Source organism: Girardinichthys multiradiatus, chromosome X (genome assembly GCF_021462225.1).
Source record: "Girardinichthys multiradiatus isolate DD_20200921_A chromosome X, DD_fGirMul_XY1, whole genome shotgun sequence".
NCBI lineage: Eukaryota > Metazoa > Chordata > Actinopteri > Cyprinodontiformes > Goodeidae > Girardinichthys > Girardinichthys multiradiatus.
In genome coordinates, this window is record NC_061817.1 from 14,532,561 (window position 1) to 14,541,877 (window position 9,317).

Below are 9,317 nucleotides of genomic sequence, written 5' to 3' on the forward strand. Positions count from 1 at the left end.
AGTGCTATCAAAATGACTGAAACTCATCACTGGCTTAGATCTGTTTTTTTAATAGGAAATGGGTCTACCTTTAATGAAGTATTATAATTTTATGGACCCAAAATCTATGGCTCACAGGTTTCAGGAGTCCAGGAACCACAGGTTGAGGACCGCTGCATTAAACAATGATGACAGCTTTCTGCAGTGATTGAAGGATTGGCTAAATATCTCCAGATCTAAGAGTGTATTACTTTCTGGCTAGGGCAATAATAGGATTTAGGGATTGCAATCACTATTTCACAGCTCCTAATTTGCCCCTAACCCAGTTCATAAGAAACTTCAGACAAACATGCTAAAAAAAAAAAAACCCAAACCAAAACTAAAACACAGATCTGTTTTAAAATAAAGTAAAAGCAGGCTTAAAGAATTTGATACTGTGGTGGAAAATAATTCCACAGTTCTGGACGAAGGCCTTTTCTATGCAGAGTCTTTTAGAGATCATGAGATTAGTTGAATTTTGTGGTACCACTGTCCAATCAGATTCTTTCTTACCTTCAGAAACAAAAATAACCCAATATCTTTCCATTCCCATTTTAACGTTTTTTTTTTTTGCCATGGAAATTGTATTTAACAGAACCAATTACTCTCACAAGTTTTAAAAGGTTTTAGCTGGTGATATCTTAGGGAAAACAACAAGTGATCTCTATTCCTGTGCAACACAGAAGTGATTAGGTTTCCTTTCCTTCCCAGCAGAAAAAACAACCAAACTGCAGAACCAAGCCTTTCTATAAGTGTAACATTGCGCTTTTGGACAAAAACTGCACCCCACTGTGAGTACTGTGTCAGAGACTGTATGAGGACCACCTGCAGTTAAACTAAGCCTGTTTTCATGAAGTCTCTACCCATTAGATTTATAGGATACAAACTCTGACAACAGAAAATAATGCCTGAAGGAGAAGCCCATCAGGTGTTACGCATGCAATGGGTTTTGAAAATGCTCCTTCATGAGATCTGTCCTGAGGCTTACATTGAAACACATGGCTACTGTTGAGTTTTGGAAGTGTTGTAACTTCCTCTGCTTTTTAATAACTTTTAATAACTAGAATAATTGACCCTGAATATTCCACGACAAGAGAGAGAACTTGCTTCTCTGAAAGAATTAACTGGAAAGTATCAAATGGTATAAATTATTGTGGAAGCTTAAAGCTTCGTTTGTTAGATTAAAAGTGTTATTATTGTGTTTACCATGTGCAAGATGAATTCTGTGAAGTATTGTTCTGGGAATAAGGGAAGGGTCACTCTGAACAGCATGCAAGCCGTCTGGAAACAGATTACATTAGGGAAACGTTCTTGGCGTGAGGAATGATTGATGGGCTTGTAATTGCAGTTCGGCCAGGAAATCTCATTACTCCAGCCAGGTCACTTTGACATTGTTTCAGCAGTCCAGTTTAGCTCAGGAATGAGGAGTTGACCAAAAGCATGAGAATGCTATTGTAAACTGTCACATAGACTAGTTTTGATTTCATGCAGATGTTGGCCGGATCTGTGTTCCAGGAAACTGCTCTTGAGAATCAATGTTGTGAGTGCCAAAATGTTTGTAAGTGAAAGGGTACATCTGATTGGTCAAAAAGTCTCACATACACAACAATGATATGACTGTTGTATATATATCTTGACACGTGTCAGGGATTTTTGGGGATTCTTTGGGATTTTGTATGAAGATGTATTCAGAGATGTGTTCTGAATAAAAGGTCCCCATGTTCGGCTCTGAGAGGAAACCAGTTGTCTCTTCATCATTTTTTAGTTAGTAAACTTTGTTCTCCCGAAATATTGGCACCCAACGTGGGGCTTTTTTTGCTGAGGGAGAAGAGAAAAGTGGCCAATCCAGGCGAAGATACATGAACTTCTGAAATGGGCCTGATGAACCAGAAGGGGTAAGATCATCTGTCGCTTCTGTTACACTTTAGAAATACAGCTGTCCATAGGTCCTCCGCTCTGGTTATTAATTCAAGTGAACAAAATCTGATGTATCCCTTTTAAATTAAACAGGACATCTGGTTTACCTTAATGTACTGACGTGTGCTTGCGTGCGCAAGGAGGCTGACATTAAAAAATACAAAGTTCGAATTGGCTACCTGGCAGTCTTGAAGTAATGTTTATGTCCCGGCTAAAGTTGTGGTTCCATGACAGAAATAGTCCTAAATAATAGAGTGCTTGGTGTTGATACTGATTTCTCTCCAAGAATTAAGCCTCCTTGCAGAGAAACAGCTATTTTGATACATAAAAAGAAACGTTATAAAAGGCACGTAGTGGCCTTGAAAATAAGTAGCAGGTGGACTGAGTAGAGGTAAGTTGAAACCTCTTTGAAATGCCCGAGAGGCAGAGATTTTAAGTGCCAAGTAATATTTGCCTGGAAGGCAAAGAGAAACTGCAGTTAAGTGCACGTGCCCAGGTTTTTTTTTTCTTTCCTAGGGGCATTCAAAGATGACCCCTTGGAGAGTCAAAGCCTCAAACTGAGAAAGCTGCAGTATTTTTATGATCTCTGTGGTGATTGGTGTTCTGCAGAGATGTTAAATTAATCATGTTAAAGGAATTAGAGTCAATAATGTAATAATTAAAAAATGTGTGCACACATAAAAATTTTGAAATTGACTCACCTGACCATCAACAAACTATTAATCAGGTCAGTGGACGCCCGGGGACATGAAGGGCATGGAAAATGATGAAAAAGTGTGGATGAGATGTATGAATGAAAAGGTCGTATGGCAGATTGATGAATGGGTGAATCTCTGAATGATGTATGAATGATGGTGTTTTGCATTTATGTGAGTTGTATGCGATGTCAGACTGGAATCTGTATGAGTGTGGCCATTGAAGCAAGTTGCATGTGATGAGAAACAAACAACTGCATGTTTTGATTTTGATGACTTTAAATGCTTTCTAAGTTTCACTTGCTGTGTTAAAGCAACAAATAAGCTTTTGTGGTGCGCACCAGAAGCTTTGCTTTGATTTATTTTATGGTTCCTACAGGTATGGGTTAAATGTTGAGTTATGCCCATGTCAAATGTAGCTATAGCTGTGTTACTGGTTAAAATTACTGCTTGAACCTTTTTTCACTCTTGAGGGATAGACATAAACTTATGCACTTTGATTAGAATGAACGCACACTTTAAATAGGGAAGGAGTTTCTGGTAGAAACTGACTGAAACCTAGAAAAAAGGCTCTCTGCAGGCTCAAGGAATGGAATTTGGAAGTTGTGTGTGTGTGTGTGTGTGTGTGTGCCTGCACACACGCCGTGTCTTGCTTTCCACCAGGGTATGACGAAAAGAGTGTGGCTATGTGGCACACAGCACCCACACATGAACACGTACACATGCATAGCACACAAACACAACACATATACACGAACGCACACACAGAAACAAAGAACAGACACACAAATGTGGGGAGCAAAATGCATATATGATGTAAAAAGAAAAGTATGAAAGTCAAATGCCGACATATGTCTGTCTAAATGTGTTTAAATGTCTGTCTATGTGTTCATCTAAGTGTTGAATCCATCTGTCATACATGTGGGTTTATTGTCACTAACACTTGTTTATCCATTTTTTTTTTCCTTTTTCTTTATTGTTGATGATTTATTCACAGAAGAATGACAGGTTTTTAGGAACTCCTTGGCTGCGTGCCTCTTAGTGCTCACAAAGTCCGGACTTATGATTGAATAACTAAACAGTTTAAATTCATGTGAGCGTGGAGTGGTCTGCAGTTACCTTGGAGTCTAAATTAACTTCACAAATGCTCAAGAAATTGATAGAATGTCCATAATTGAAGTGAGAATCCAGTTTTTATCTAATTTTTTCTTTTCTAGTCGTAGCTTAAATGTTAACTGCCTGATGCAGGAAGACTTGTCTAAATACAAACTAAGGTGTTTATATTTTCTTAACCATCAAAAGGACAACTGGTATGTTTAAGTCTTTATGGGGTTTAACTGAATGTTTAAACGAAGAACGTTTCTGAAATGGAGGAAAGTGTTGCCTGTCATTTTAATGTGTTTCTCAAAATTTTATATACAGTGGCATGATAATAATTTACAAATACAAAGTTTTTATGCTTAAAAATAAATAAAAGAAACAAATGAACTCATCTTGCAGAAACAATAATGCAGCAATTAAAGAATGGAAATGTTTGGTTATGGCAGAAGGGATGAAAATATTGTGTCTGTCGAATCGAGGCAAAGTCTCATGAAGGAAGCTGCCTGGTATTTTGTAACTTTCTGACTGATTACTCAATGAATTACAGCCTGTTAATTTGGAGAACCAAACTGAACATCCACAGCAGAGCCTGCTTGGACAACAGAGCACTGGCGCAAGGCCTGCTCAGACATCAGATGACAGAGAAGAATGCTGGAGCCGACAAAATAAAAGGCCGAGCAAAGGAATGGTCTCCACGTATGTTAACAAGGCTTTGGACAGAGCAGCACAAAGCCTCGCTGAACAGCCCAGCCAGATCAGACCAGAGGCTGTAGAGATAAATAGCAAGATGTGCTAAAAAGATTCACTTAGACCAATTAAATTCATTTTTCTGTTTTAAAAATATATAAGTTACAACATTAAACAACTAGTGAACAACGCATTGATGGCCATGGTGAGTTCTTTCCTTAGCAAAATCATTCATTGCCTTTTGAGCTCCAACTAGATGATAAATACAATTTTGCTTTTTCGCTCTTTTGAAGAGAATTTTCTAGCCCTAAAATAATATTTTAACCCGCTACGTCTGTCAACGTCAAGCAAGCGTGTCACATAAGCAGCGGTTAATAAACGTTCTTCTGCAGAAACACAGTCCACTCCTTAATTGGTCTAACTGTCAAATAAGCTCCTGGTCCACTAGCTGCCTCTCATTTTGTTTACATTCTGCCATTTGCCCAAGCAACCCGAATCTGATACTGGAGCAGCTGAGATTTATCATCAGTCCCTGAAGAGTACATGGACCTAAAACAGGTCTTCAGTAAGATCAAAGCTCTGTCTTTACCTCCTCACAGACCTTATGACTGCGCCATAAACCTTCTCCCTTGGGCTCCCCTGCCCTGCTGCTATATATCACGCGCTGAACGACAGCCTCTAGAGAAATATATCAATGAATTCTTAGCTGCGGGTATCATCCGCCCTTCATTTTCCCCATTGGGGGCTGGGTTCTTCTTTATCGGAAAGAAGGATGGTTCCCTACGTCCATGCATTGACAACAGAGGCCTCAACCAAATAACAGTGAAGAATAAATACCCTGTCCCACTCATTTCTTCTCCTTTTGAACCAGTTCAGGAAGCAACCATATTCTCCAAACTCGACCACCGTAATGCTTACCATCCGCCAGGGGGACGAATGGAAGACAGCCTTCAAGACCCCCTTGGGGCACTGTGAATACCTTGTCATGCCTTTTGGCCTCTGTAACACCCCTGCAGTATTTCAGTCTCTTGTAAATGATGTCCTGAGGGACTTCATCGATCGTTTTATCTTTGTGTATCTAGATATTACCCTCATTTACTCCAAAAACCTCTCAGAGCATCAACAACACGTCCGTCTGGTCCTACAACGTCTCCTAGAAAATAGACTGTATGTAAAAGCTGAAAAATGTGAGTTTCACAAGAACTGTTTCATTCCTTGGATTCATCCTAGAGGGTGGGCAGGTTCGTTCAGATCCAGACAAGATAAAAGCTGTACTCGAATGGCCTACTCCGGACTCATGTAAATAGCTTCAACAGTTTTTGGGCTTTGCTAATTTCTACAGAATGTTCATTAGAAATTACAGTCAAACCGCTGCCCCATTAACTGCTTGAACGTCCTCTAAACATTCCTTTACATTCCTTTGAGTGGACTCCCAAGCCAGATGCAGCTTTTCACAGACTCAAGGACAGTATCTCTCAAGACCCCATTCTCATTAATCCAAACCTGTCCAAACAATTCACTGTTGAGGTGGATGCATCTGACATTGGAGTAGGAGCCGTGCTGTCCCAAGTCTCTGATTCTGACGACAAAGTTCACCCTTGTGCCTTTTTCTCCCTCAGATTCAATTCGGCTGGGAAAAATTATGATGTAGGAGATCAAGAACTACTGCCGATTAAAATGGCCCTGGAGGAGTGGCGTCACTGGCTGGAGGGCGCTGAACACCCAGTTGTGGTATGGACAGATTATAAAAACATAGCCTACCTTCAAGCAGCCAAACGTATTACCCTCGCCAGTCTCGTTGGTCCCTTTTCTTTTTCCATTTTAATCTTTCGATCTCCTACAGGCCTGGCTCTAAGAATATAAAGCCTGACGCCCTTTCTGTACAGTTCTCCGCAGACGACTCAAACAAGGAACCGGCTCCCATCCTGCCTCCAAGCTGCGTTATTGGAGCCCTTACGTGGTATATAGAGGACTTGATATCCTGGGCCCTCAGAGTCAAACCAGACCCCGGAACCGGACCCCCAAATCGGACATACGTCCCATCAACTGTCCGGTCCCATCTGATCCACTGGTGGCAAAAACAAGTCTCTTTGTGATTACTTCTGAGTGCTTACCTTCTCGTGTCCTCCTTCCCAGGTTATCTCCAGTCCAGAGCTTCAGTCTCCAGTCTGATTATGCAGAGAACCCAGATTTGCTCCTTCCAAGAGAACTTCACGGATTATCTTCGCAGTTGGCTACGCTCTGGTTCCAAGGCTCCTCAGGCTTACCTGCAAACGAACCTAGCTCACCCTCCAAGGTGCTCACCCTCCAAGAAAGACCCACCTGGTGCCACCTTCATTTCAAGAGCAAGCAAGACAGGATTACCTGGACCAATTTACTAACCTCACACACCCTGGAGTTTCCATCCAACTTCCCCCTTCCTGGCAGATCTTCAAGTCTTCAACTGTAAGCAGAATTATATCAAGATCAAAAACTCTCAGCAATATCAGTCACTTATTATTTATCCCTTCTCCATACAGCGGCGAGTTCCAGTTCCCAGCATTCTTACCCTTCTTAATAAACGTATTAAACCTTTCCTGTTTCCTGAGTGTATTTCTGCATGTGGGTCAAAACAGCTAGAAAAACAATGACATCTTCATTGCAGAAAATAGAAAAGATATATGCAAATGTGTGTGTTTCTTGATTGCTCAAGAGTCAGATTGTCATGGCACACAGTCTTCTATCAGTCCAAAAACCCAGGCTCTTCCCAACTCTGTCGGCGGGACATTGTCTCCTTCCTTGTTCACTTTAACCTCTTCAGGAGGGATAAGGAACTTTGCTAAAGCCTGTTTCTCTTCTCATAAAATGTGCTTTCAAGATGAGTCCAGTGTATCGCTCTTCTGGCTAACTGTCATGTGCAGCAGGCAGGCAGGCAGGCAGGCCCTCTCTCTTTCAGGGCATGTTGAAGAAGCGTCTTTGGTGGAGTAACCATGGGGAGGGCAGGTGTCTCATGTCCAGACTCAAAAACGTGGAAGTTGCAGTAAAATCCCGTGTGTGTGTGTGCTCATGTGGGTTTGAGAGGCAGAAGAAAAAAAGTTTAGTATAGGTTTGGATTTTGCACACAGAAATATTATCAGTCAGTCAGTTGTCCAGTCATTTCCTTCGAACTCTACTTTCCGTGTCTTCCACATTCTTCCTTCCAGAACATGCACTGTGCTCCTTTCTAAAACAACTGTCTTTTCCCATCTCTAATCTCCCTTTTCACTTTTACCTTTTCCGACTGATTGCAATATTTAACACAAACGAAACAAAGGAAAACTCAGCTTGGTTGATTGTGAGTATTTAATAATAAGTAGTAGTGGTAAATTATAATAATAATAAAGTAGTGGTAGAGTCCTGATCTCCAGCAGCTTTTGCAGTCCAAGCTTGACTCAAAGGAGATGAAATCTCTTAAGCAGTCTGTGACCAGGAAACTCGCCCACTATATTAGGTACACCTTGTAAGTACCAGGTTGGACTTCTTTTTTCCTTTAGAGCTGCCTTGATTACTTTCTTCATTGGATAGAATAAACAAGGTTTCGGAAACATTGCTCGGAGATTTTGGTAATGTTTTCAAGAAAGTGCATTATCCTGATAGAAGTAGCCATCAGAAGATGGGCACACTGTTATCGTAGGGGAATGGAGATGGCCAACAACAACAACACTCACAATCTGTATGTCAGAGCTGAATTTAGGACTCATTGGACCAGGCGATGTTTTTCCAATCTGTTATTATCTAGCCTTGAAGAGCCTAACTTTCCTGGATGCATCTAGTGAGGTCTTCAGCTACTGTAGCCCATCTGCTTCAGGATTTGACATGTTTTGCATTCATAGATGTTATTGATCATACCGTTGTTATAATTAATGGTTATTTGAGCTACTATTGCCTTTGTTTCATCTTAAACCCGACCTTTCTCTTCTGACACACAACTTTTTAACCACACAATTTTCACTTAGTAGATATTTTCTCTTTTTTTGGACCATTCTCTGTAAACCCAAGAGATGATTGTGTGCGAAGGTATAAATTGGTACTTTCTAAAATACTCAGACTAGCTTTTCTGGTCCCAACAACCTTCTTATGTTTAGTCAGCTAAATCCTCTTTCTAATGCCCAGTCTGAAATTCTGGAAGTCACATTCACCACATCTAGATGCCTAATTGTGTTATGTTTGCTGATTTGCTATTTTTGATAACAAGCAGTTTAACTATTGATCCAAACCTTATTTTAACCTGAAATACAGTGTATATTTTAGGACATCCTCGGGTCTCAGAAAAAAGGCTTCAAAAAATAAACTCTCAGTAAAAAGGTAATTAGAAAAAAAAGGCATCAGACTAATAAGTCTCAGACACTGGTGCCTCAGAGAGAAAAACCTGAAAACAGCATCAGGAGCTAAATAAATTTTATAAAATTGAGAAAACCCGTGAAACCAGATATAGTTGCTTCTAAATATTTAAAAACAGGATTCAATAAGGTAACCACCTTTAACTCCTTCATGCACAGTCAAGGACAACCCGGGTCAGCCAATCGAAGTAATCCCACATCCAGCAGCCAAGGATCTAGCGACCTGTCGGACCAGCCAGGACCCCAGGCACCACACAGGTCTGGCAAATGGACCCACCTTCCAAACCCCCCCTGTACACAGAAACAAAACCCAAATCCCTTAACCCCACTCCCAACCACAGAGCATATTCTGCCCCATCCATGCCACCAACCCCAGCCACTACAGCTTCCGGCCCACCCATTGGGCCAGGGATGCCGGGGAGGCAACCCTCTCCCAGCACAGAGGCAGCCACCCCACCCGGACGCAGAACAGGCCCCAAGCCACCCTGGAACCCAGCCCTGAACCTGCCACACCAGCCAGGAAAGGCAGTAGGCCAGACAA

At 41.2% G+C, this 9,317-nt stretch overlaps 1 long non-coding RNA gene across 1 annotated transcript; it reads left to right on the forward strand.

The window, feature by feature from the left end:
• The first annotated feature begins 766 nt into the window (after positions 1-766).
• On the forward strand, positions 767-6,992 carry LOC124863182. The gene is made up of 2 exons (XR_007037067.1): positions 767-1,913; positions 6,555-6,992. It is a non-coding gene; the product is annotated as an uncharacterized LOC124863182 (long non-coding RNA).
• The last annotated feature ends 2,325 nt before the right edge of the window (positions 6,993-9,317 follow it).